Source organism: Bos grunniens, chromosome 13 (assembly GCF_055505025.1).
Source record: "Bos grunniens cultivar Pamir isolate PY7600 chromosome 13, Bosgru_T2T1.0, whole genome shotgun sequence".
Taxonomy (NCBI): domain Eukaryota; kingdom Metazoa; phylum Chordata; class Mammalia; order Artiodactyla; family Bovidae; genus Bos; species Bos grunniens.
The window spans coordinates 55,461,840-55,488,928 of NC_141177.1; the positions used below are offsets into that span (position 1 = coordinate 55,461,840).

Genomic DNA, 27,089 nt, shown 5'->3' on the forward strand with positions numbered 1-27,089 from the left:
ATGAAAACAGGAACTTAAACAGATACTTGCACTCCAGTGTTCACTGCAGCATTGTTCACAATATCGAAAGTAATGGAAAGAAGCCAAGTGTTCATCAACTGATGAGCAGATAGACAAAATGTGGCATACGTGTTCAATGGAATATCATTCAGCCACCGAAGGAATGAAGTTATGGGGACTTCCCTGGTAGGTCCAGTGGCTAAGACTCTGAGCTCCCAATGCAGGGGGTCCAGGTTTGATCCCTGGTCAAGGAACTAGATCCCACATGTTCAACTAAAGGTCCTTCATGCCACAACTAAGACCGAGCATAGACAAAGATTTTTTTAAAAAGGAATGGAAGTTCTAGGATTTGCTACAACACAGATGAACATTGAAAATACTACCTTAGGTAAAAAAAAACAACACAAAATGATAAATGCAGCCTAACTCCAGTTACATGACATACATACGCTAGGCAGAGTCACAGAGACGGCGAACAGACTCGACGTTACCAACAGATGGGAGGAGCAGAGAACGGGGAGTTACTGCTTAATGGGCAGAGTTTCTGCCTGGGCCAGGAAGGGTTTTGGAAACAGTGCTGAGGGTTATACTACATTGTATATGTAATTAATGCCACTGAATTGTACATTTCAAAAAATGGTTAGGTGCCAAATTTTATGGTATATATACTTCATATTTTACAACAATCAAAGTAAAGAGGGAGTCAAGAGGGTCAAGGTCAGAAAAAAGAGATGCAAAGAGGTGAGCAGAGACTGCAGTGATGCAATTTGAGGAGTGGAGTTGTGAGCCGAGGCATGCAGGCAGCCTCCAGAAATAGGTAAGAAGACAGATTCTCTCTGGAGCTTCCAACATCTTGATTTCAGCCTTCTAAAACTCCTATAGGGCTTCTGACCTCCAGAACAGTAAAATAATAAATCATGTTGCTTTAAGCCTCTAAGTTTGCGGTAATTTGTTACAGCAGCCATAGGAAACTAATGCTGTTGCTGTTGTTTAGTCACCAAGTTGTGTCTGAATCTTTGCGACTTCGTGGACTGCAGCCCGCCAGGCTCTTCTGTCCTCTACAGGGGTATGAGGAAACTAATACCCAGACATAAAATCTTATTACAGGCTTCCCAGGTGGCACAGCGGTAAAGAATTCGCCTACCAATTCAGGAGATGTGAGATGCAGATTCAATTCCTGGGTCAGGAAGATCCCCTGGAGAAGGAAATAGCAATCCACTCCAGTGTTCTTGCCTGGAAAATTTCATGGACAGAGGAGCCTGGCAGGCTACAGTCCATGGAGTTGCACAGAGTCAGACATGACTGAGCACAGCAGCATAAGATCTATAATATGATTAACTTCACAGAACCTACAGAGTCTTCATATCCAGCCAGGTATCTCTCAACCCTGTCTCCTAACACCAAGATCTTGCTTCCTAGGCATATCCCAGTGGTATTTCTCTAAAATCACCAAACCACAATCTTGGGGTTCAATTGGGTTCAATCCCTAAGATTGTCTGTGCTGAATTCAATAAAGCTTCTTCGTATCCACTGATCACCCTTATATGACTTTGCTCCATGAATGTGATCAATGCTAATCAAGTTTCAGCCAGGTGCAGCTGTGGCTCCGTCACCTGAGCTCCAAGCCACAAGCTATGGATGCTCTCCACATTGTGGCACTGGGTGGATACAAAGCCTCAGCTGGTTGGGGGTGGGGTTACAGCCAGAGATATGGATTTAACTATCATCCCCATGGAGCTGTGGTCCATGGTGGAGGCAGTGGGTTTTCTGACAATCACAGTGGTGCCCCATCTCCCCTTTTTAAAACTGTGGTGATAGACACAGACCAAGGAGGAGGGGTAAACAGGTTGGAAGGCAGGTGCCCAGGGCAGTATTTAGCACTCAGCCAACTCACTTCTTCCCAAGAGTGACCTGAGCAGTGTTTGGTTTCTTGCATTTTGCTTACGGTCTAAGTAAATAAAGGAAAAGTGGTAAATCCACCTGCCCTTTCTTTCTTCCTGTTCTCCCCATGAAAATCACAAGTCATACACAGTGGATTGGTAAACAACCAACCAAAGATCTTGTCAAAAAAAGAGCCAGGGAGAAAGCGAACAGAAGTCTGACAATCTGCTACTGCCATGTAAGAGAATGTTTCTCCAAATCGCTTATTTTTTAATTACAGAAGGAAAGCATGTTTACTGTAAACAATTTGGAAAGTAGAGAAAAACACACAGGAAAAAAATGCAAATTATCTGTAATTTTACCATCTTTTTTTTGCAATACCACGTGACTTGTGGGATCTTAGTTCCCAGGCCAGGTATTAAACTCAGGCCCCCAGCAGTGACAATGTGGCGTCCTAACAACACTGGACTGCCAGGGGATTCCCTGTAATCTCACCGTCTTGAGATATCACTGTCCTGTCTCTAACACCCTCTGTACTCTAACTCTGCCTTATTTGGGTTCATAGTTTTGTTAGATTACTATTATTGTTGTGGTGGTTGTTACTTATTGTCTGACCACCTCAGTAGAACACAAAGTCCACGAAAGAAGGGAATTTTCCTCCCTGAGAACCAAGAATGGTGCTCAATAAATGTTTGTTAAATGAAAAATATTCGAAAAGACACATGCATCCCAATAGCAGGACTATTAACATTTACAATAGCCAAGACGTGAAAGCAACCTAAATGTGCATCAACAAATTAATGGATAGAGAAGAAGTGGTACATATATACAATGGAATATTACTCAGCCATAAAAAAGAAAGAAAGAATGCCATTTGGCATTACAACATGGATGAACCTAGAGCTTGTCATACTGAGTGAAGTAAGTCAAATGGAGAAAGACAAACACCATATGATGTCACTTGTATGTGGAATCTAAAAAAATGGTACAAATGAACTTACGAAACAGAAATAGAGTCACAGATGCAGAAAGCAAATTTGTGGTTGCTACTGCTGCTAAGTCGCTTCAGTCGTGTCCGACTTAGTGCGACCCCATAGACGGCAGCCCACCAGGCTCCCCCATCCCTGGGATTCTCCAGGCAAGAACACTGGAGTGGGTTGCCATTTCCTTCTCCAATGCATGAAAGTGAAAGTGAAGTCACTCAGTTGTATCTGACTCTTAGCGACCCCATGGACTGCAGCCTGCCAGGCTCCTCCGTCCGTGGGATTTTCCAGGCATGAGTACTGGAGTGGGGTGCCATTGCCTTCTCCGAAGTGGGTCTAGATGATGCCAAAGCATTCGGGCAAGTCTTTTCAAATCTCGGTTTCCCCATCTCTAAAAATCAATGACTGGGCAATGGCAACCTTTAGGAGTTTCCAGCTGGAAAATATGGCACCTCTCTGACACTGAGACATGTGGTTCCCCCAAGTTCCTAAGCTTTGCTTTCTCCATAAAAGCAGTGTGTGCAGTACTTGTAGGAATCTTAAGGTATATGTCTTTAGGGGCTATTTAACCTTTCAACTCCAGGCAGAGCATGATCATAGTTTACAGTCTTCCAGCTAAAACTTTTTCTAAGTTTTGTGAGGCAAACACAAAACTAAGGCCTCTTCTGTCCTAAGGTATTTTTTTTAGCAGTTCTGAGAGCACTGTCTTCTCCCCTGACCTCCTCCATCAGCTTTAGCAAGATTGAGGTAGTATAACTGGGGTTTCCTCAACATCTTCAATAAGGAACTAAATAGACTAATAATACTTAGCGGGGAGAACAGTCAGGACACCAAAGTGTCCTGTTTGCTAGCTGCTCCTTCCCCAAAGACAAACACTATGCCCTGGGATGGTGCCAGCAATTAGTCCTTGGCTAACTTACTTGGCCCCCACTAAGCAGAGACTAAGATGGAAATTACAGAGAACATAGAAAAGCCAGAGGTTTACAAAGATAGGACAGGCTTCCCCAGGAGGTAGTGAGTTCTCTGTCCTCGGAGGTGTTTAAGCCCAGACTGCTCCAACCTTGGTGGGACGGTTGTAGGCAGAATGTCACACCTACGGCAGACTGGACTGGATGACTTAGAGGTCCTTTCCTAACTTTTGGATCTTGTCGCTGTAATGACAGAGTCCTCAGATGATTTCCGTGCAGCAACATCCCTGGGATCTGTGGTTGGGCTCCTGAGTAAGTTCCCACTCTGGCTTTCTCCTTCCTACCATGCAGGTGCCTTCCAGGATGTTAACAAAAAGTTCCCACTAAATAAACAGCTGAAATGCCAAGGTTAGATGCAACATTCCAGCTGCAAGCAGTTATTCATATCTGCTCTCTGGAAGACTAGCTGTGACTATTTGGCTATGACAGGAACATCTAACAACTTAGTGGATGTATCACATACAGATTTGTGGTTACCAAAGGTTAAAGCAGGGAGGGATAAATTGGGAGATTGGGATTGACATATACATACTACTACATATAAAATAAATAGTAAGGACCTACTGTACAGCACAGAATCTAAAAAAGAGTGGACATACGTATATGCATAACTGATCCACTTTGCTGTACGTGAGAAACTAATACAACATTGTTAATCAACTATACTTCAACAAAAATTAATTAAAAAATACTTTGGCATATCAGCTTCTAATCACTTTTCTAAAAAACATATATGTACAGAAATTATGTTTATACAACATTATTTTTGTTACTTTTAAAAATCATTCTGGGAACGTCCCTGGGGCTCCAGTGGTTAATACTCTGTGCTTCCACTGCAGAGAGTACAGGTTCCATCCCTGGTCAGGGAACTAAGATCTCACATGCCAAATGGCACAGTCAAAACTTTTAAAAAAATAAATAGAGAAGTTTAACAAAATAAAGCAAAATAAAATACCTTTCTATCATCAAGGGCCCCAAAGAGAATATCTGAAATGCTCATGGTCTGAAAAGCTGTGCCCAGATGAACTCAACTGCACATTTCTTCTTGGGATGAATTTTAAAGCAGCAGCTTTGGGGACAGGCCTTGGAGAACAAATGACATCATTGTTTCAGCCTTTAATGGTGCACCTGGCTTATCTGCTTTCCCCTTAGAGTCACGCAGCTGCCAGCATGTGCACGGATACACTTGAACAAGTGAGTAGGTTGCCTGGGAGGTAGGATTGAGTAGGATGGACCCTACAGAAGGTCAAGGGTGTAAGGGCACCAAAGAGCAAGTGCAAAATTAAAGCACGTGAATGGGTAATGACTGGACTCTGCAGCACCCTCCATTCCTCAACCTCAGATCCTAAGGTACAACTGTGTTCTGCAAGATTAATTTATTTCTATGGCTAAACCAGTAATTAGAAAAAAAATTAAACATACTGGGTCAGGACTTGAGCAAGTCATTTAATAAGCCTCTCATCCTTGGAGAAACGGTTGAGAAATGTGGATTAAAACATAACCCAGAAGCTTTTTAGCAGAAGACCTTTCATTGATGCAAACGAAACTGTTGTGGAGTTGAAAACTCAATGATGGGACTCTATGAGCCATCAACTGTGGTGCACTGGGCATAGCCACTTCCACTGTCAAAAGTGTTTGATGAATTCGGTGCTAACGAATGTCCTGCAAAGTTACTGCATTTTGTTGCCTCACCCATCCTGTTCCTTCACAATTTACCTTTAGTGCAGCGACGGCCAAGGAGAGGCACTGTGAAGCCATAGTCCTGACTGATCATGTACCTGGACCTGAACCAGGATCAGCTCAGTTCAGTTCAGTCGCTCAGTTGTGTCCGATTTTTTGCGACCCCAAGGACTGCAGCACGCCAGGCTTCCCTGTCCATTACCAACTCCTGGAGCTTGCTCAAACTCATATCCATAGCATCGGTGATGCCATCCAACCATCTCATCCTCTGTTGTCCCGTTCTCCTCCTGCCTTCAATCTTTCCCAGCATCAAGGTCTTTTCAAATGAGTCAGTTCTTTGCATCAGGTGGCCAAAGGATTGGAGTTTCAGCTTTGGCATCAGTCCTTCCAATGAATATTCAGGACTGATTTCCTCTAGGATGGACGGGTTGGATCTCCTTGCAGTCCAAGGGACTCTCAAGAGTCTCCTCCAACACCACAGTTCAAAAGAATCAATTCTTCAGCGCTCAGCTTTCTTTATAGTATAATAATAGTATAAACTCTCACATCCATACATGACCACTGGAAAAACCATAGCTTTGACTAGACAGACCTTTGTTGGCGAAGCAATGTCTCTGCTTTCTAATATGCTGTCTAGGTTGGTCATAGTTTTTCCTCCAAGGAGCAAGCATCTTTTAATTTCAAGGCTGCAATCACCACCTGCAGTGATTTTGAAGCCCAAGAAAAGCAAGTCTGTCACTGTTTCCATTGTTTCCCCATCTATTTGCCATGAAGTGATGGGACCGGATGCCACGATCTTCGTTTTTTGAATGTTAAGCCAGCTTTTTCACTCTTCTCTTTCACTTTTATCAAGAAGCTCTTTAGTTCTTCGCTTTCTGCCATAATGGTGGTGTCATCTGCATATCTGAGGTTATTGATTTCTCCCGAAACACAATTTCTTCCAGCTTGTGTTTCTTCCAGTCCAGCATTTCTCATGATGTACTCTGCATATAAGTTAATAAACACGGTGACAATATACAGCCTTGACATACTCCTTTTCCTATTTGGAACCAGTCTGTCTGCTCAAGAGCATCCTCTTAAAGCCCTCCTGTCCTTCTTCCAAGGTGCAGCCACTAGACACAGGTTTTCTTAGGACCAGATTAATGTTTACTTATCATTATAATACCATTAGCACGAGGAAGGGCCCATTCCATTCACCTGCATCATTGGCTGTCTCACAGTCTTCCAGCCAAAAATGCCATCATGGCAGCCCTTCCTCATTCTCCTTGCTGTTTCTGCACTATGTCCTGCAGGCTGGTAACAGACCTTAACTTCATTCACTTAACGTGTTCTGTTTCCACTAACCAACCCCCAAACTCCTCTTCTCCATAGCAACTCAGTTCTCCTGCTGAGTACTCTCCAACAAGATCATTAAGGATTTTTAAAAATTAATTAATTAATTAATTTGGGTGAGCCAGGTGTTAGTTTCCACATGCAGGATCTTTAGTTGCAACATACGAACTCTTAACTGCAGCATGTGGGACTAGTTCCCTGACCAGGGATTGAACCTGGGCCCCCTGCATTGGGAACTCAGAGTCTTAGCCACTGGACTACCAGGGAAGTTCCAAGATCATTGAGGATTTTTGGTGCAGGGAAACTGGTCTTTTTTGGCAAAGGGTATCCATACGAATGTAAATGAGCAAGGAAGAGGAAATCTATGACTGATCTAAAAATTATCAGTCAGACCTGCATTCATCATTGGTGAGAATGCATGTGCAAAGAGCAAGTTTTAATACCTCTTAATCACATAGAATTTATGCACAAGTGGACTTATGAATGACTTGTTCATAAGCAGAAGCACACTGGTACAGTTACATGAAGTGATAACTGGTTGAGCAACTTTACCAAAAGATATGGGTTGGTAGACCCAATGTCAATATTGCCTTTTGTTAAAACATGATTTTTTAAAGTTGAGGTATAGTTGGTTTATAATATGATGTTAGTTTCCAGTGTACAAGACAGATTCAAAAATGTTCTAGCTTATACTCCATTTATAGTTATTGAAAAATATTGGCTATATTCCCTGTGCTGTGCACCATATCCTTGTAGTAGCTTACTTATTTTATATACAGTGGTTTGTATTTCTAAATCCCCTACCACCATCGTGCCCCACACTCTTCCCTCTCCCCTCTCCCCAGAAGCAATCACTAGTTTTCTCTCTGTATCTGTCTTGATATATTCACTTGCTTGCTTTATTTTTTAGATTCTACATATAAGTAATAATAAATAGTATTTGTCTTTCTCTGACTTACTTCACTAAGCATAACATTCTCTATGACCATCCACACTATTGCAAATGGCAGAATTTCTTTTTTATGGTTGAGCCGTACTCCACTGTGTATATATACCACATCTTTATCCATTCAACTATTGATACACTTAAGGTAAGGTAAGGTAAGTCACTTCAGTCGTGTTCGACTCTGTGCGACCTCATAGACGGCAGCCCACCAGGCTCCCCCGTCCCTGGGATTCTCCAGGCAAGAACACTGGATACACTTAGGTTGCTTCCATATCCTGGCAACTGTAATCCATGCCAATTTAAAGGGAGGTCTCTAATGCTTGCTAAATCTTCATTTCTGCCCTGTTCATGCCTTTCCAATTTGTGAAGGGATAAGAAAATCAGTGCTGAAGGATTACTTTAAGAAAGAATCAGGGCTCTTGTACAAATATAAAATGAACATGTGTCCATTAACTAACTTATTAAATAACAATGAGGCAGTAAAACATTACAATTGGCTCCAAGGGAAACCGAGAGAAGGGACACATATAAAAGCAATCAGGGATACTGAAATAAATTTGCTAATAGATGAAAGATTAGCAGCTTCTTTCACAGGGTGAAAATCAATTGCATGTTCACCAGACCAAATTTACTTGCCTCTTTATGGATGAGAATTCTTCTCATTAGAACCATGTGTGTTCTACAATTGATAGTTGCAAAATAGTTTAATCAAAAACTGAAAGACACAGACCCCTGTAAAATCAGACAACCCAAGAAGAATCTGCTAGATGACACCCAGCAATTTCACTGAATGGAAACAGTCATCTTTTTGCCTGTTTCAAAGGCTTTCACAATTTTTTCCTGACAATAAGAGGAAACAATAATCACAAAGCAATCTGAGGTCTTGTGCAGGTCCAAGAACAAGTGGAGAATAGAAAAGCTTGTAGCTTAGCAGCAGTGCATGTAGGAATGGCTTAGGAGTTTAAATCAGAATTACATTCAGTGTGATGAGTACCTGTATTATACTCAGAGCATGACTGCCAAAAAATTCTTAAATTTTTCTTTCCACTTCAGGCATCTTCTGTATAAGAGAAGGAAAGGGCCCACTCTGGTCGGCTGTGATCAGACAACTGGGTTCCAGGTACCACATTTTACAAGGACTAGAGACAATCAGGAAGATGAATGTGGGCTGGTGGAGGAAACCAAGAATATCTGGTCTAGAGAAGACAAATTTCAGACAGGAATGGGATAGCTGGGGCTTCCCTGGCAGTCCAGAGTTTAAGACTGTGCTTCCAATATAGGGGACATGGGTTCAATCCCTGATCGGGGATCACATGCCTATTTGACCAAAAAATAAAAGTAAAAAAATAAAATGTAAAGGAACGGGATCAGTTCAGTTCAGTTCAGTCGCTCAGTCGTGTCCAACTCTTTGCGACCCCATGAATCCCAGCACACCAGGCCTCCCTGTCCATCACCAACTCCCAGAGTTTACCCAAACTCATGTCCATCAAATTGGTGATGCCATCTAGCCATCTCATCCTCTGTCGTCCCCTTCTCCTCCTGCCCCCAATCCCTCCCAGCATCAGGGTCTTTTCCAATGAGTCAGCTCTTCGAATCAGGTGGTCAAAGTATTGGAGTTTCAGCTTCAGCATCAGTCCTTCCAGTGAACATCCAGGACTGATCTCCTTTAGAATGGACTGGTTGGGTCTCCTTGCAGTCCAAGGGATTCTTAAGAGTCTTCTCCAACACCACAGTTCAAAAGCATCAATTTTTTGGCGCTCAGCCTTCTTCATAGTCCAACTCTCACATCCATACATGACCACAGGAAAAACCATAGCCTTGACTAGACGAATTTTTGTTGGTAAAGTAATGTCTCTGCTTTTCAGTATGCTATCTAGGTTGGTCATAACTTTGCTTCCAAGGAGTAAGCATCTTTTAATTTCATGGCTGCAGTCACCATCTGCAGTGATTTTGGAGCCCAGAAAAATAAAGTCTGACACTGTTTCCACTGTTTCTCCATCTATTTCCCATGAAGTGATGGGACCGGATGCCATAATCTTCGTTTTCTGAATGTTGAGCTTTAAGCCAACTTTTTCTTCTTTTTTTTTTTTTTATTAGAATACTTTTTTTAATTTTTTTTTTAATTTTATTTTTAAACTTTACAATATTGTATTGGTTTTGCCAAATATCGAAATGAATCTGCCACAGGTATACATGTGTTCCCCATCCTGAACCCTCCTCCCTCCTCCCTCCCCATACCATCCCTCTGGGTCGTCCCAGTGCACCAGCCCCAAGCATCCAGTATCATGCATCGAACCTGGACTGGCGACTCGTTTCATATATGATATTATACATATTTCAGTGCCATTCTCCCAAATCATCCCACCCTCTTCCTCTCCCACAGAGTCCAAAAGACTCTATACATCAGTGATGTTCTATACATCAGTGTCTCTTTTGCTGTCTCGTATACAGGGTTATTGTTACCATCTTTCTAAACTCTCTATATATGCGTTAGTATACTGTATTTGTGTTTTTCTTTTTGGCTTACTTCATTCTGTATAATAGGCTCCAGTTTCATCCACCTCATTAGAACTGATTCAAATGTATTCTTTTTAATAGCTGAGTAATACTCCATTGTGTATATGTACCACAGCTTTCTTATCCATTCATCTGCTGATGGACACGGGCTTTTTAGTTCCTCTTCACTTTCTGCCATAAGGGTGGTGTCATCTGCATATCTGAGGTTATTGATATTTCTCCCAGCAATCTTGATTCCAGCTTGTGCTTCTTCCAGTCCAGCATTTCTCATGATGTACTCTGCATATAAGTTAAATAAACAGGGTGACAATATACAGCCTTGATGTACTCCTTTTCCTATTTGGAACCAGTCTGTTGTTCCATGTCCAGTTCTAACTGTTGCTTCCTGACCTGCATACAAATTTCTCAAGAGGCAGATCAGGTGTCTTCAAATCCTTACAGGACAAATGTGAATGAAGGCTTAAGGAAAACCTATCTAAATAATAATCCAATGAATGGTGATGTTGACAACATCAGTCAAGATTTATTGAGCTTTACTCTCTGACAAACCCTGAGCTAATCACTTTACAAGTGTCATCTCATTTAATCTTCATAACAAGGAGAACTTAGTGGCCAAATCTGGACTTGGCAGACAGAGACATCAGGCTTTGGATAGAACCAAAGGCCTTTAAGTCCCTTTGAGCTTGGAGATCACATGGTTGTGTGTTGCTCTCCTGCTCAAAGATCTCCAATGGATTCCTATTGGCTACTGTATTAGGTATACGTTTCTCAGCCTAGCAACAAAGACATTTCATGGGATGGCCCACATTACTGTCTCTGTTTATCACCTGAATACTAATACCCAAAACGTATTCAAATCAGTCATGTCAGATACTTTATTCAACAACCTCTTTTTCAACTCAACTAACCCTCCACAATTCTACCCATGTCTTTCCATCTCCAATGCTACCTCTTCTGCAAAGCCATTCCAATATCTTTTTTTCCTCCTCTCCTACCATCTCTCTGCACTCCTTCCACCACGTGCTGCCCATTGTCATAGTTAATAAGTACCTGTTTGACCTCTTTTACCAGTTCGCAAACTCCTTGAGGGGAGAGATATTGGACATCAAATGGCAGAAATAATGTTTTCAGAGCAACTAGAAAGACATAGAAAAATGAAAGGTCAAACAGAAAGAGAAAATTGTACGACCATATGTGTGTAGAATGGCCCAAGAAGGAAGGTGGGATGTAGACAGAAAAGAAGGAGCTTGAGGAACTTTCCAAGGCAAGAGGAACAATCCCAGCTCCTTCACCAGGGAGTAATTTCTGGGATGCCTCCATCTTATGGGCATTCCCATGAGACGACAGGGCAGTCAAGGCTTCCTCCCTTTGGTACCTAGACCCCCAGAGAAAGTCGAAAGGGTTTGATAAATGACTTACTTATTTACTATATTTGGCATCAGAAGTGGACAAATATGTTTGGGTCCAGATTATAGAAGGCCTTGAACATCAAAACAAGGGGAGTGCCTACAGATCCTGGACAGGAAAGTGACTTCCCTAAATGATTCTAACAGTCTTGTGTGTATTTTTAAAAAATATGCTCGTACAATTTTCTCTTTTTGTTTGACCTCTCATTTCCCTGTCTTTCTAGTTGCTCTGAAAACATTATTTCTGACATGTGATGGTTTTGTGTTTCCTCTGCTTTTTATCATCTCCCACCTAGACCACCCCGGCTTCCCTGGTGGCTCAGCTGGTAAAGAACCTGCCTGCCGCATTGGAGACCTTAGTTTGATCCCTGGGTTGGGAAGATCCTTTGGAAAAAGGGAAAGGCTACCCACTCTGGCATTCTGGCCTGGAGAATTTCATGGACTGTATTAGTCCATGGGGTCACAAAGAGTCAGACACGACTAAGCAACTTTCAATTCACCTAGACCTGGAATACACTTTTCCCCTCCTCCATGGACACAAAAATGTCGTTGGCCAATTTCCCTCTCCCTCAAATCCATAAGAGCCTCTTGACAAGTCTGCTTTTCTCTTGAGAGTGTTCCCTTTTTCCTCCCCCTTAGTTGTTCCATTGCGCCAAATCTGTCATGTACTTGGGTTTGGGGTTCTCCGGCTCCTATCATGGAGGTCTGACTCTTCCTGTGGGAGACTGCAGAGAAAGTGAACCTACGCAGCAAACAATAGGATTTCCTCACTAACCAGTGGGTTGCCTGCACTTTTTATATCTCTTTTCCAGAACCATGGAGAGGGGAGCAGTAGCCACCTTCTCCCCAACCCTCAGGAGCTGGGAGCTCTCCTGGAATTCGGGCCTTCTCACCAAATGCAAGTAACATGAAGAAGGTGTTATGAACTGTCACTTCACTGTCAATCCTCAAAACAACCCTCCCACATGGGTTACTACCCCTCTGCCACTGATAGAGACGCAACATGGGGAACCTGAAGAGCCCTGATGTCCCAGAGCCAGTGAGTGACAGAGCCAGGAATCAAACTCCAGCCTTACTGACCCCACAGGTATACCTTACCCTAGACCTCATGTTTTGATGTTTTGCACAGGGCTTAGAAGACTTACATTTCTTTAATGTGTTGCCCTTGCAAAAATTTCAAAAAGTAAAAACAAACTGCTCCATTAAAAAAGTCACATCTCTTACAGGTAGCTGTCCAGTTTTCCCAGCACCATTTATTGAAGAGGCTATCTTTGCTCCATTGTATATTCTTGCCTCCTTTGTCAAAAATAAGGTACCCATCGGTGCAGGGGGTTATTTCTGGACTTTCTATCTTGTTCCATTGGTCTATATTTCTGTTTTTGTGCCAGTACCATACTGTCTTGATGACTGTAACTCTGTAGTATAATCTGAAGTCAGGAAGATTGATTCCTCCAGTTCCAGTCTTCTTTCTCAAGACTGCTTTGGCTATTCAGGGTCTTTTGTGTTTCCATATGAATTGGGAAATTTTTTGTTCTAGTTCTGTAAAAAATGTCATTGGTAATTTGATAGGGATCACATTGCGTTTGGTAGTATAGTCATTTTCACAATATTGATTCTTCCTATCCCAGTACATGGAATATCCCTCCATCTGTCTATGTTGTCTTTCTTTCACTAGTGTCTTATAATTTGCTGTGTACAGTTCTTTTATCTTCTTAGGTAAATTTATTCCTAGATATTTAATTCTTTTTGTTGCAATGGAGAATGGGATTGATTCCTTAATTTCTCTTTCTGATTTTTCATTGTTAGTATATAGAAATGCAAGTGATTTCTGTGTATTGATTTTTTATCCTGAAACTTTGGTAAATTCACTGATTAGCTCTAGTAATTTTCTGATACTATATTCAGGGTTTTCTATGTACAGTATCATGTCATCTGCAAACAGAGAGAGTTTTATTCTTTTCCGACCTGGGTTCCTTTTATTCCTTTTTCTTCTCTGATTGCTATAGCTAGGACTTCCAGAACTATGTTGAATAATAGTGGTGAAAGTGGACATGCTTGTCTTGTTCCTGATCTTAGGGGAAATGTTTTCAGTTTTTCACCATTGAGAACAATGTTTGCTGTAGGCTTATCATATATGGCCTTCACTATGTTGAGGTAGGTTCCTTCTATGCCCATTTTTTGAAGACTTTTAATCATAAATGGGTGCTGAATTTTGTCAAAGGCTTTTTCTGCATCTACTGAGATGATCATATGATTTTTATCTTTCAATTTTTTAATATTGTATATCGCATTGATTGATTTGCATATGTTGAAGAATCCTTGCATCCCTGGGATAAACCCAACTTGATCATGGTGTATGAGCTTTTTTATGTGTTGCTGAATTCTGTTTGCTAAAATTTTGTTGAGGATTTTTGCATCTATGTTCATCAGTGATATTGGTCTGTAATTTTCTTTTTTTGTGATGTCTTTGTCTGGTTTTGGTATCAGGGTGACGGTGGTCTCATAGAATGAGTTTAAAAGTGTTCACTTCCTAATACCATACACAAATATAAACTCAAAATGGATTAAAGACCTAAATGTAAGACCAGAAACTATAAAACTCTTAGAGGAAAACATAGGCAAAACACTCGATGGCATAAGTCAAAGCAAGATCCTCTATGACCCACCTCCTAGAGTAATGGAAATAAAAACAAAGGTAAACAAGTGGGACCTGATTAAATTAAAAAGCTTTTGCACAGCAAAGGAAACTATAAGCAAGGTGAAAAGACAACCCTCAGAATGGGAGAAAATAATAGCAAATGAAACAACTGACAAAGGATTATTTCCAAAATATACAAGCAGCTCATACAACTCAATACCAGAAAAACAAACAACCCAATCAAAAAGTGGGGAAAAGACCTATAAACAGACATTTCTCCAAAGAAAGCATACAGATGGCTAACAAACACATGAAAAGATGCTCAACATAGCTCATTATTAGAGAAATGCAAATCAAAACTACAATGATATATCACCTCACACTGGTCAGAATGGCCATTATCAAAAAGTCTACAAACAACAAATGCTGGAGAGGGTGTGGAGAAAAGGGAATGCTCTTGCACTGTTGGTAGGAATGTAAATTGATACAGCCACTATGGAAGACAGTATATAGATTCTTTAAAAAACTAGGAATAAAACCACCATATGACCCAGCAATCCCACTCCTAGGCATATACCCTGAGGAAACCAAAATTGAAAAAGACACATGTATCCCATTGTTCATTGCAGCACTATTTACAATACCTGGAACATGGAAGCAACCTAGATGTCCATCGACAGATGAATGGATAAAGAAGTTGTGGTACATACACACAATGGAATATTACTCACCCATAAAAAGGAATGCCTTTGAGTCAGTTCTAATGAGGTGGACGAACCTAGAACCTATTATACAGAGTGAAGTAAGTCAGAAAGAGAAAGATAAATACCGTACTCTAATGCATACATACGGAATTTAGAAAAATGGTTCTGAAGAATTTACTCACAGGTCAGCAGTGGAGAAACAGACAAAGAGAACAGACTTACGGACAGGAGGAGAGGGGAGGAGAGGGTGAGATGTATGGAAAGAGTAATATGGAAGCTTACATTACCATATGTAAAATAGATACCCAACAGGAATTTGCTGTATGGCTCAGGAAATTCAAACAGGGGCTGTATCAACCTGGAGGGGTTGGGTGGGGAGGGAGGTGGTAGGGAAGTTCAGAAGGGAGGGGCTGTGTGTGTCCCTATGTCTGATTCATGTTGAGGTTTGACAGAAAACAACAGAATTCTGTAAAGCAATTGTTGTTTTTGTTGTTGTTGCTAAGTCGCTTCAGTCGTGTCTGACTCTGTGTGACCCCATAGACAGCAGCCCACCAGGCTTCCCCATCCCTGAGATTCTCCAGGCAAGAACACTGGAGTGGGTTGCCATTTTCTTCTCCAATGCATGAAAGTGAAAAGTGAAAGGGAAGTTGCTCAGTCATAAAGCAATTATCCTTCAATAAAAAAAATTAATAAAAAAAGTCACATCTCCCATTTGCAGCAATGTGGAGGGACCCTGAGATTATACTAAGCAAAGTAACCCAGACAGGGAAAGACAAATACCATATGATATCACTTATATGTGGAATCAAAAAAAATGATGAAAATGAACTTATATATAAAACTTAAACAGACCCACAGACATAAAAAACAAATTTTTGGTTACCAAAGGGGAAAGGGGGGAGAGAGATAAATTAGGAGTCTGGGATTAACATATACACACTACTATATATAAAATAGATAGACAACAAGTGTGTATAGCACAGGGAACTGTACCTAATATTTTGTAATAACCAACATTGGAAAAGAATCTGAAAAGAATATATCTGTGTATATATACACGGGGGCTTCCCAGGTGGCTCAGTTGGTAAAGAACCTGCCTGCAGTGCAGGAGACCTGGGTTTGATCCTTGGGTCGGGAAGATCCCCTGGAGAAGGAAAAGACAACCCACTCCAGTACTCTTGCCTGGGGAATTCCATGGACAGAGGAGTCGGGCAGGCTACAATCCATGGGATCGCAGAGTCGGACATGACTATCCGACTGTTTTTTCATAACTGAATCACTTTGCTGCATACCTGAAACAAACACAACATTGTAAATCAATTATACCTCAGTAAGAAAGTAAAAGAAAATAAATTCACACCTGAGCACTCTCGCCCAGTAATACTAACTCTCTTGTAAACATATTTGCTGTGTCACCTGTACAAACTTTCCTCATCAACACTACCCTTTGTCTGTTCCACAATGTAAAATGCAACAACTGTATAAAAGGAAGGGTCACCCAGAAACATGCAGCAATTGCCTCAGGGATTTGCCATGTCGTCTTCTTTTCTCTTCTTCTTTTCCCAGATTGTCTCCCCATTTCTGTTTCTGGAGGTTTCTTTTTTTAAAAAATTACCACGGTTTTCACAATGAGGTACCATTTCGCAGTCAGAATGGCTGCGATCCAAAAGTCTACAAGCAATAAATGCTGGAGAGGGTGTGGAGAAAAGGGAACCCTCTTACACTGTTGGTGGGAATGCAAACTAGTACAGCCACTATGGAGAACAGTGTGGAGATTTCTTAAAAAACTGGAAATAGAACTACCATACAACCCAGCAATCCCACTGCTGGGCATACACACTGAGAAAACCAGAATCGAAAGAGACACGTTTACCCCAGTGTTCATCGCAGCACTGTTTATAATAGCCAGGACATGGAAGTAAGCTAGATGTCCATCAGCAGATGAATGGATAAGAAAGCTGTGGTACATATACACAATGGAGTATTACTCAGCCATTAAAAAGAATACATTTGAATCAGTTCTGATGAGGTGGATGAAACTGGAGCCTATTATACAGAGTGAAGTAAGCCAGAAAGAAAAACACCAATACAGTACAATAACGCATATATATGGAATTTAGAAATGTGGTAACGATAACCCTATATGCAAGATAGCAAAAGAGACACAGATGTATAGAACAGTCTTTTGGACTCTGTGGGAGAGGGCAAGGGCAGGATGATATGGGAGAACGGCATTGAAACATGTAAAATATCATATGTGAAACAAATCGCCAGTCCAGGTTCGATGCATGATACAGGGTGCTCGGGGCTGGTGCACTGGGATGACCCAGAGGGATGGGATGGGGAGGGAGGTGGGAAGGCGGTTCAGGATGAGGAACACATGTACACTCATGGTGGATTCATGTCAATGTATGGCAAAACCAGTACAATATTGTAAAGTAAAATAAATAAATTAATTAATTTAAAAAATAATAAAGTACCAGAAAAAAAAATTTCCAAGGTTTTAACGAACCCATTCATTTTCTTTTTTAAAAACATTATTTATTTACTTATTGGCTGCACTGGGCCTTCATGGGCTGCGGGCTTTCTCTAGCTGCGGTGAGCAGGGGCTACTCTTTGTTTCCAAGCCTGGGCTTCTCACGGTGGTGGCTTCTCTTGTTGTGGAGCACGGACTGTAGAGCACGCAGTCTTCAGTAGTTGTGGCATGTGGGCTTAGTTCCCTGAGGCTTGCGGGATATTCCTGGGCCAGGGGTGGAACCCGTGGCCCCTGCATTGGCAGTGGATTCTTAACCACTGGACCACCAGAGAAGTCCTCCCTTTCACTGTCATTCCCTCCCTCTTAACAGGTTCACCGTCCTGGTCTCCTCTCTTTGGTCCCTGGATAAGCCCACAAGACACTCACAGATTGGAAAGCATAGCCCCTTCCTTTAGACCACTGTCCAGTTTATAGCATCCTCAAATTTTGCTCAATTGAAGAGGGGTGTGTTTATACCCTTCCTGTTCTGTTCCCTGCAGTGATCTTCCATCCAGAACATAAATTTATCATTTTCTTTTAAAAATTTTTTCTCAAAGGGATGCCAAGGGATACAAAAAAAAAAAAAAAGTCATTTTAATTACTCAAACAAATTAGAAGACAATTTAAGAGGGGGGACTTGCCAGGTGATCCAGTGGTTGGGAGTCCACCTTGCAGTGCTGGGGACTCAGGTTCGGTCCCTGGTTGGGGACTAAGATCCCACATGGCTCGGGGCAACTAAGCCTGCGAACCATAACCGAAGAGCCTGCATGTGGCAACTATTGAGCCCACACGTGGTAGGCTCCTAAATGCCACAACTAAGACCCAGTGCAGCCAAATAAATAATTTTTTTTAAGAGCTAAAAGGGTATAAGTTTCTTGCTTTCTATACACAGGCCACCACTCTCACCAGTTGGTTTGCTAATTCAAACAATAAAGATCTGTGTATATAGTTTACTGTTCCCTGTGTCTTCAAGTTACTTCAAAGATAATTCACCCATTCAGTTCAGCCAGCTTGAATCACTAATCCACCTTTGCTGCTAAGTCGCTTCAGTCGTGTCCGACTCTGTGCGACCCCGTAGACAGCAGCCCACTAGGCTCCTCTGTCCCTGGGATTCTCCAGGCAAGAATACTGGAGTGGGTTGCCATTTCCTTCTCCAATCCAGTATTGACTTAAATGACACCTCTTCCTGGAAGCCTTTCCTGTCCCTCCCAAGCCTGCAACACTAGGCGTTTGCCCCACTGTCCATCATGCTTACCAAGAAGGATGGATGTGGTCTGTTTCTTATTTGGGGGCAGGGTCAGCACCAGGCACATAGAATGCATTCGGGAAATATTTGCTGAATTAATATAAATATTATCTGGAGATCAACGTATACTCCGAACTATGCATGACGTTTGTGGAATACAAGGGCAAATGGACCAAGGTATCTACTCTAACCTTCCTGGAATCTTCATATAACAAAAAGCAAGAGAAAGATCCACTTTCATTCATTCCACTTTTAGTCTAGGTTCATTATGTAGCAATATTTCTCATTTGCAGGATCTGTTCTTTCACTTACTGTTGCTAAGTGTTCTACAGTCTCCCTTTATTGTCAAAACGTGTCCTAGGAATCCCATAGCTTTGCATTGCCCCGAGGCATGAAAGACTGAAGATTTCATCTTGCCTTCTTTGCCATTTTATTTTCTTCAAAGTGGCAACTTAGTGACCCCCTCAAACACCACGTATTGAGAACACTGGCAAGGAATCAGCTGGGGAGAGGGCACCACCTATTTTATGACTTCATTTGAAAAGTTACATTGTTGTTGTTCAGTTGTTCAGTCCTGTCCGATTCTTTGTGACCCCATGGACAGGAGCATGCCAAGCTTTCTTGTCTTCACCATCTCCTGGAGCTTGCTCAAACTCATGTTCATCAAGTCGATGATGTCATCAAGCCATCTCATACTCTGTCATCCCCTTCAATCTCTTCCTGCCTTCAGTCTTTCCCAGCAACAGGGTCTTTTCCAGTGAGTTGGCTCTTCACATCCAGTGGCCAAAGTATTGCAGTTTCAGCTTCAACATCAGTCCTTATGATGAATATTCAAGATTGATCTCCTTTAGGATTGACTGATTTGATCTCCTTGCAGTCCAAGGGACTCTCTAGAGTCTTCTCCAACACCACAGTTCAAAAGCATCAATTCTTCGTTGCTCAGCCTTCTTCAGGGTCCAACTCTCACATCCATATGTGACTACTGGAAAAACCATAGCTTCGACTAGACAGATCTTTGTCAACAAAGTAATGTCTCTGCTTTTTAATATGCTGCCTAGGTTGGTCATAGCTTTTCTTCCAAGGAGAAAGTGTCTTTTAGTTTCAAGGTTGCAGTCACCATCTGCAGTGATTTTGGAGCCCAAGAAAAGAAAGTCTGTCACTGTTTTCATTGTTTTCACAGCTATTTGCCATGAAGTGATGGGACCGGATGCCATGATCTTCGTTTTTTGAATGTTAAGCCAGCTTTTTCACTCTCCTCTTTCACCTTCATCAAGAAGCTCTTTAGTACCTCTTCCCTTTCTGCCATAATGGTGGTGTCATCTGCATATCTGAGGTTATTGATATTTCTCCTGGCAATCGTGATTCCAGCTTGTGCTTCATCCAGCCGGCATTTCGCATGATGTACTCCGTACATAAACTAAATAAGCAGGGCAACAATATATGGCCTTGATGTACTCCTTTCCCAATTTGGAACCAGTCTGTTGTTCCATGTCCAGTTCTAACTGTTGCTTCTTGACCTGCATACAGTCATCCCCTGGTATCAGTGAGAGATTGCTTCCAGGATCCCCACGGATACCCAAATCCGAGGATGCCCAAGTCCCTCATATAAAATAGCACACTATTCAGACTTACCTGTGGTCCAGTGGCTAAGAATCCGAGCTCCCAATGCAGGGGACCCAGGTTCGATCCTTGGTCAGGGAACTAAAGATCCTGTGTGCCACAACTAAGACCTGGAGCAGCCAAATAAATAAAAATAAATATTTTTTTAAATAAATAAAATAGCACACTATTTGCATATAAACTACCACATAATCCTTTGTACACTTTAAATCATCCCTAGATTACTTATACTACTTAAGTGTATGTATGCTAAGTCGCTTCAGTCGTGTCTGACTCTCTGTGACCCCATGGGCTGTAGCCTTCCAGGCTCCTCTGTCCATGGGATTTCCCAGACAAGAATACTGGAGTGGGTAGCCATTTCCTCCTTGAGGGGATCTTCCTGACCCAGGGATCGAACCCCTTGTCTCTTATGTCTCCTGCATTGGCAGGTGGGTTCTTTACCACTAGCACCATTTGGGACACCCCTTATACTACTTCAGATCAGATCAGATTAGTCGCTCAGTTGTGTCCGACTCTTTGTGACCCCATGAATCGCAGCACGCTAGGCCTCCCTGTCCATCATCAACTCCCGGAGTTCACTCAGACTCACGTCCATCGAGTCAGTGATGCCATCCAGCCATCTCATCCTCTGTCGTCCCCTTCTCCTCCTGCCCCCAATCCCTCCCAGCATCAGAGTCTTTTCCAATGAGTCAACTCTTCGTATACTACTTAATACAATGTAAACTCTACATTAAGAGTTGCAAGGGCATAGCAAATTCAAGTTTTGCTTTTCAAAACTTTCTCTTTTTTTCTGAGTATTTTCATGCATCAAGGGTGCAGAACCCGTGAGTACAGAGGGACAAGTGCAGTCTTGAAATATACTCGGAGGCAGTGTGTGTTGATGCCCTGGGGTGTCAGAGCAGGAAAGTGGTATAAGAGCTCAATGGGGCCCATCTGGGTATCCTGCCAGCTTCCAGACACAGCACAGTCTGGCAACAGCTCTGAGCTTCTGCTGTGTGACAGGAGAGGGTCTCTGAGTCATCACTGTGGGGGTTTGTGATATGTTAACTGAGTTTACAGGGCTTCCCTGGTGGCTCAGGCTGTAAAGAATCCACCTGCAACGTGGGAGACCTGGGTTTGATCACTGCATTGGGAAGATCCCCTGGAGAAGGGAATGGCTACCCACTCCAGTATTCTGGCCTGGAGAATTCTATGGACAGAGACGCCTCATGGGCTACAGTCCATAGGGTCGCAAAGAGTTGGACATGACTGATCAACTTTCACTTTTCAACTAAGCTAATGAATGTAAATGCCCATGACAACAGTTGACTGGTCTTGAGGGCTCAGTATAGCTAAGGGAGGAGTGGTAATTCCTGCACGATGATGACAACTTTGATACTTATCATTTTAAAATTATTTAAAAATGCAAAGCCATCTTACTATGAAATTCTACTTAAGTGAAATGGAGCAAATGTTCTGTGCATCAGCCTTAGGCAAATCACCTTGTCTCAACAGTATTTTTCTCATGTCAGAAGTGATGTGTGCGTGCATGCATGCTCAGTCCTGTCCAACTCTTTTGTGACCCCATGGACTATAGCCCACCAGGTTCATATGTCCATGAGATTTCTAAGGCAAGAATACTGGAGTGGGTTGCCATTTCCTTCTCCAGTTTCTGCCATTGCTGATATTTAAATATGACTGCCCACCTATTAGATATTATGGAATTATTATTTGTGTTCTTAGGTGTGATAGTGGTTTTGTGAGCAGGTAGGAGTATGTTCTAATAGGAAATGCATACTGAAGTATCATGATGTCTGCAAATGTTTAGGAAAAAGAATGTTCAAGTTTGTGTATGCATGTGTATGCAGGAAGAGATTGAAAGGAAGAAACAGAGAAAATATACCATTTTTACAAAATGATCTTTGAATTCCTTATTTGCAGTCATTTCAAATTTTCAAGAGTGCATCAGAACCCTATGACCAAATATAACAAACACCATTTTTTAAACCAACTGTAAGTCTATCTAAAGGAGAAACAGATTCTTTATGCTCTAATTCTCTAATTCTGGCCTTTAAAAATCTAAATATTCTATCTTAACAAAGTTTCAAAACTTCTGAGTACACTAGAAATTATAACTTTCCAAGGGGGCTCTCCTACACTGCTGGTGGGAATGTAAATTGGTGCAGCCACTATGGAGAACAGTATAGAGGTTCCTCAAGAAACTAAAAATAGAGCTACCATATGATCCAGCAATCCACTCCTGGGCATACATCCGAAAAAAATCACAATCTGAAAAGATAATACACTCTAATGTTCATAGCAGCACTATTCACAAAAGCGGAGACATGAAAACAACCTAAACATCATTGTCAGATGAATGGATAAAGATGTACATCAGTGGAGTACTATTCTGCCATAAAAAAGAATGAAATAATACCATCTGCAGCACATTGATGGACCTAGAGACTATCATCCTAAGTGAAGTAAATCAGAAACAGAAGGACTAACACCATATGATATCCACTTATACATGGAATCAAAATATGACACAAATGAATTTATCTACAGAATAGACTCACAGACACAGAGGACACACTTGTGGTTGCCAAGTGGGAGAGGCGTAAGGTAGGGATGGATTGGGAGTTTGAGATTAGTAGATGCAAACTAGCATATACAGGATGGATAAACAAGATCCTACTGTATAGCCCAGGGCATTATACTTAATATTCTATGATAAACCATAATGGAAAAGAATATGAAAAAGAATATATATATGCATAACTGAATCACTTTGCTGGAGAGAAGAAATTCACATAACATTGTAAATCATCCACACTTCAATATAAGTGTTTAAAAATTATAACTTTTAAAAATTCTGCTCATTGGTTTTATTTATCCTAAGTTTAACCAACATTTTGATTCCTTTCTTTCTACGATCCTTCATGCTTTAGGCATTCATCAGAACATGTCTCGCTTTTCCCCTCTGGATTTTATTAACATACGTCTTCATTTGTTCTTTCATCCCCATCATTTACAGAGATTTCTCTCTTCCTTCCTTGCTGTCAATGTTTTCCTAGATTTGTCTCCTGTTTGGGGCAGTAATTTATTTCTCTAATTTGCCCTGCCTTCACTGTACTTCTGATTTCCTTTACATCTTTTTCATTATTTTCTGTCACCCTCTATTTCATGGAAAGGGGGGCTCCAGGGCATCCCAGCTGATATCTCCCATCCCTCTGTCTTCCTTTGTTACATGTAACCCTCTGAATGCTTTCTCAAATCTGCTGTGGCTTTATTTAAAATAGAAAATATATATACGTGTGTGTGTATATATGTACATATACATACACATTCATATATAACACAACACTTAAACTTTTTTTTTTTTTTTAATTGAAATGCCAAGGCAGAAAGGTTTTCTCCCCAAGACTATAAAAATGGAGCCTGCTCAGAACCAGTCCTCCACTGTCTGGTCTTTTGTGAGGAGCTTATTTGGTTGATTAGGTGCTCCAGGACGAGAACGCCCGCGCACCTCAGTCTGTTTACTTAGCCGGCTTCCCATCCTCACCAGGCGGAGTTCAACCTAGTGACCGCCCCCTCCCCTCCCCCACCCGGGCCCCCCGCCCCCGCCCTCGCCCTCGCCCTTCCCCTCCCCCGCCCTCCCCCGCCCCCGCCGCTCTCAGAGCTTCCTGTCATTTCACCTTTTCTCTGGTCCACAGAACCCTTGAATGATAATCCTCTTTTATTTTCCTGAACTTCTGAACTCTTCTTGCGTCTCTTACCTCCGGTCTTTGGCAGTCAGCCTCGGATTCCTTTATCTGCCCGCGACCCGGCGGGAACTTTCTGCCCACAAAGAAGGAAGACCGGTTTCCAGCGAGCCTCCGTCCTTTTCTCGCCTTTGACCATAAGGCCGGGCCACGCTGCATTTTTCTTTCCCCCTGTTCTGTCTTCCCTGTTGGCTGACCTAACTTTTCCTTCCGTGTCCGGACTCAGCATTCGGTGGTCTTTGCTTCCTTTTTCTCTGCTATCTGGTCTCCATGGTAGGAGCTCCCCCCTCCCACCTTTTTGACTCTGAATCTCGGCAAACCAGTCGTCCTTCCATCCCACAGGTACCACCTCGTGGAAGGTGGTTCCCCTCTTCCCTCAGCCGTCTGCACACCCCAGCCGGTCAACTTCCGGAATCGGTTGATTTCAGGAGCCCAGCTCCTTCAATCCGCCTTTGCAGGTTAAGTGCCCCGGTTCTTCATAATCATATACCCCTACTCTGTTCTCAAAGGTGGAAGGACCATTCTGCCATCTCTCTGCCATGTGCAACACTCCTCTGTCCTCTCCCCAGTCTGGCCCAGTATTTCACTTGGTATTTCATTGTCATATATTTCATTTCATTGCCCTGGCTTATCTCATGGGTCCTGGCTTATTAGCCATACCAAACTATCATCTTTCATAACCACATTATTTCTCATCTTAGACATTTCTCGTCCTGCTTGGTGTAATGCCACTGGAAAATTAAGTCACAGGCACCCATTTCAATCCCCAAATATTTTTTCAGATGTGTCATGTATTGTCTTCCTTTGAAGGCTCAATACCACTTATTCTAGGGAAACTAAATTTCACCAATGTGTCTTCTGGGATTATAGTGGAAGACTTTGTACTCTAAATTCTCTAAACAAAATTCCTGCCTTGGAATGTTTTTCAGATGACAAAATGCCCTTTTTGAATGGCTGGGTGATCAGTTCGTCTCAAATCAGTCAACAACTTCCACTAAGTCCTTTCTCCTTATGGAAAACAAGAAACACAGTATCACTTTTTTCCTCTCTATGACTTTTATTAAGCACAATTTTTCATCTTATCCCAAGTCCCACCTTAACATCTGACTGCTTCCATCCATTTTCTGTTCTAGGTCTGTAGCTAAAACTCTTCAGGAGAAAGCTATTCTCTGTGAATTGCTGTTCGTGTGCCATCAGCCGTTCGGTCACCAGGTATTTACCAAGCTACTCTCGTGGACAGTCATCGCAAAAATTGCCTTGGCAAAACCCCACAATGCCAAGGCACTGAATCAAGTTGGGAGGAGTCTCCCTCACTTGTAATCACAAAATGCCCAGCACCCTTCTGGATCCACCCCATCCACACATCATGTAGGATGCATGGTGTTAGGGAGGAAAAACCTTTCCTCTGTCTTCTTAAAGTTTGTCCACATGGGCCTGTAAATTAAACTAACAAAAGACAAAATAACAGGAGAAAAGACATACAATTTTTACTAACATTTCACATGCATAGGAATTTATAGAAAAGAATAAAACTTAAAAGAGGTTATCAGATTCGAGGGCTTATATATCACTTTAAGAAGGGAAGGGGGTTTTGGGCTTCAAAGCACAATAAATTGTGGGAAGTGGCTGGGATATGGGGCTTCCCTGGTGGCTCAGACAGTACAGAATCTGCCTGCAAAGCAGGAGACCCAGGTTCAATTCCTAGGTTGGGAAGATCTCCTGGAGAAGGGAATGGCTACCCACTCCAGTGTTCTTGCCTGGAGAATCCCATGGACAGAAGAGCTAATGGAAAATAAGGGTTATTTCAGTAAAGTCTGTTTATGCAGACTCTTCTCGGTGCCAATTCTCTGTCTCTGATGATATGAGTCATTCTCCTCCTCTTGGTACAGGAGAAAGGGACTTTGGTCACCAAGGGAAATTTATGTTCGGCTCTTATGTGGATAAGGGGAGGCCAGAGAATTCTTAGGGCTTCCCTGGAAGTGCAGATGGTAAAGAATCTGCCTGCAATGCAGGAGACCGGGGTTTGATCCCTGGCTTGGGAAGATCCCCTGGAGAAGGGAATGGCAACCCACTCCAGTATACTTGCCTGGAGAATTCCATGGACAGAGAAGCCTGGTGGGCTACAGTCCACGGGGTAGCTAAGAGTCGGCTGGAATGACTTAGCGAGCAAGAAAACTCTTCCTGTACCTGTTGATTCTCAGTTGCCTTCAGCTTAAAATAATCTTTATGCTAAAGTAGCATATTGGGCAAGGAGCACCTCCTGATCCCCTTCAGTGGTTCCACCAGTAAGGGCATGGTGCCAACATTTTCTACTGGTGCCTTACTGAGAACACTACTTTCTGATCAGCAGGCCCATTTTTCTGTCAAGTGTGGGTTTGAGAGGTAATCCTCTTCCTTGTCTAATCTGATCTCCAAATGATTCCATTCAGAACTTGTCAGTTCTATAATCTCACTCTTCTCCCCTTGCCATATTATTCATGTAGCCACCACTGAAATTATTTTAAAAGATCTATTCTACTCCTTAACCTTCATAGTGGGGACCCCTTGGCTTCTTCTCTGATTTCTCCTCATCTCCCTGAGCAGAAGAATGAAAGACACTGAAACAAGGAGAGATCCAAAGGAAGCTCAACTCTTGCAGGCATAATTAGAACCTACAACCTATGCTCCTGATCTCTGTACCCCATGGTTCATCCATAAGCTTGTGCTTGTGACCATCTTCTGCTTTAGTCTCCAGGGTTCCACAGAATCCAAAACCTGTCCTCATTGTCTCCAGGGGAGTGATCCTGAGCTGATGGTCCAGCTGAGTCTCCCCACTTCTAATTCCAAAACATTTCCATCACTCCTCAAAGAAACCCCACTCCCAGTCACTTTCCATTCCCTCCTCTCCCAGCCCCTGGCAACCACCCATGT

The 27,089-nt window shown here is 42.2% G+C and overlaps 1 long non-coding RNA gene across 4 annotated transcripts in view; it reads right to left on the reverse strand.

Moving 5' to 3' along the window:
* The window catches only part of LOC147361026 (uncharacterized), a 90,645-nt gene that overhangs the window by 39,832 nt on the left and 23,724 nt on the right, over window positions 1–27,089 (reverse strand). For all 4 annotated transcript variants that reach the window (XR_015139645.1, XR_015139643.1, XR_015139644.1 and 1 more), the window contains exon 3: window positions 20,449–20,546. This is a non-coding gene — a long non-coding RNA (uncharacterized LOC147361026). The remainder of the gene's footprint in view (window positions 1–20,448; window positions 20,547–27,089) is intronic.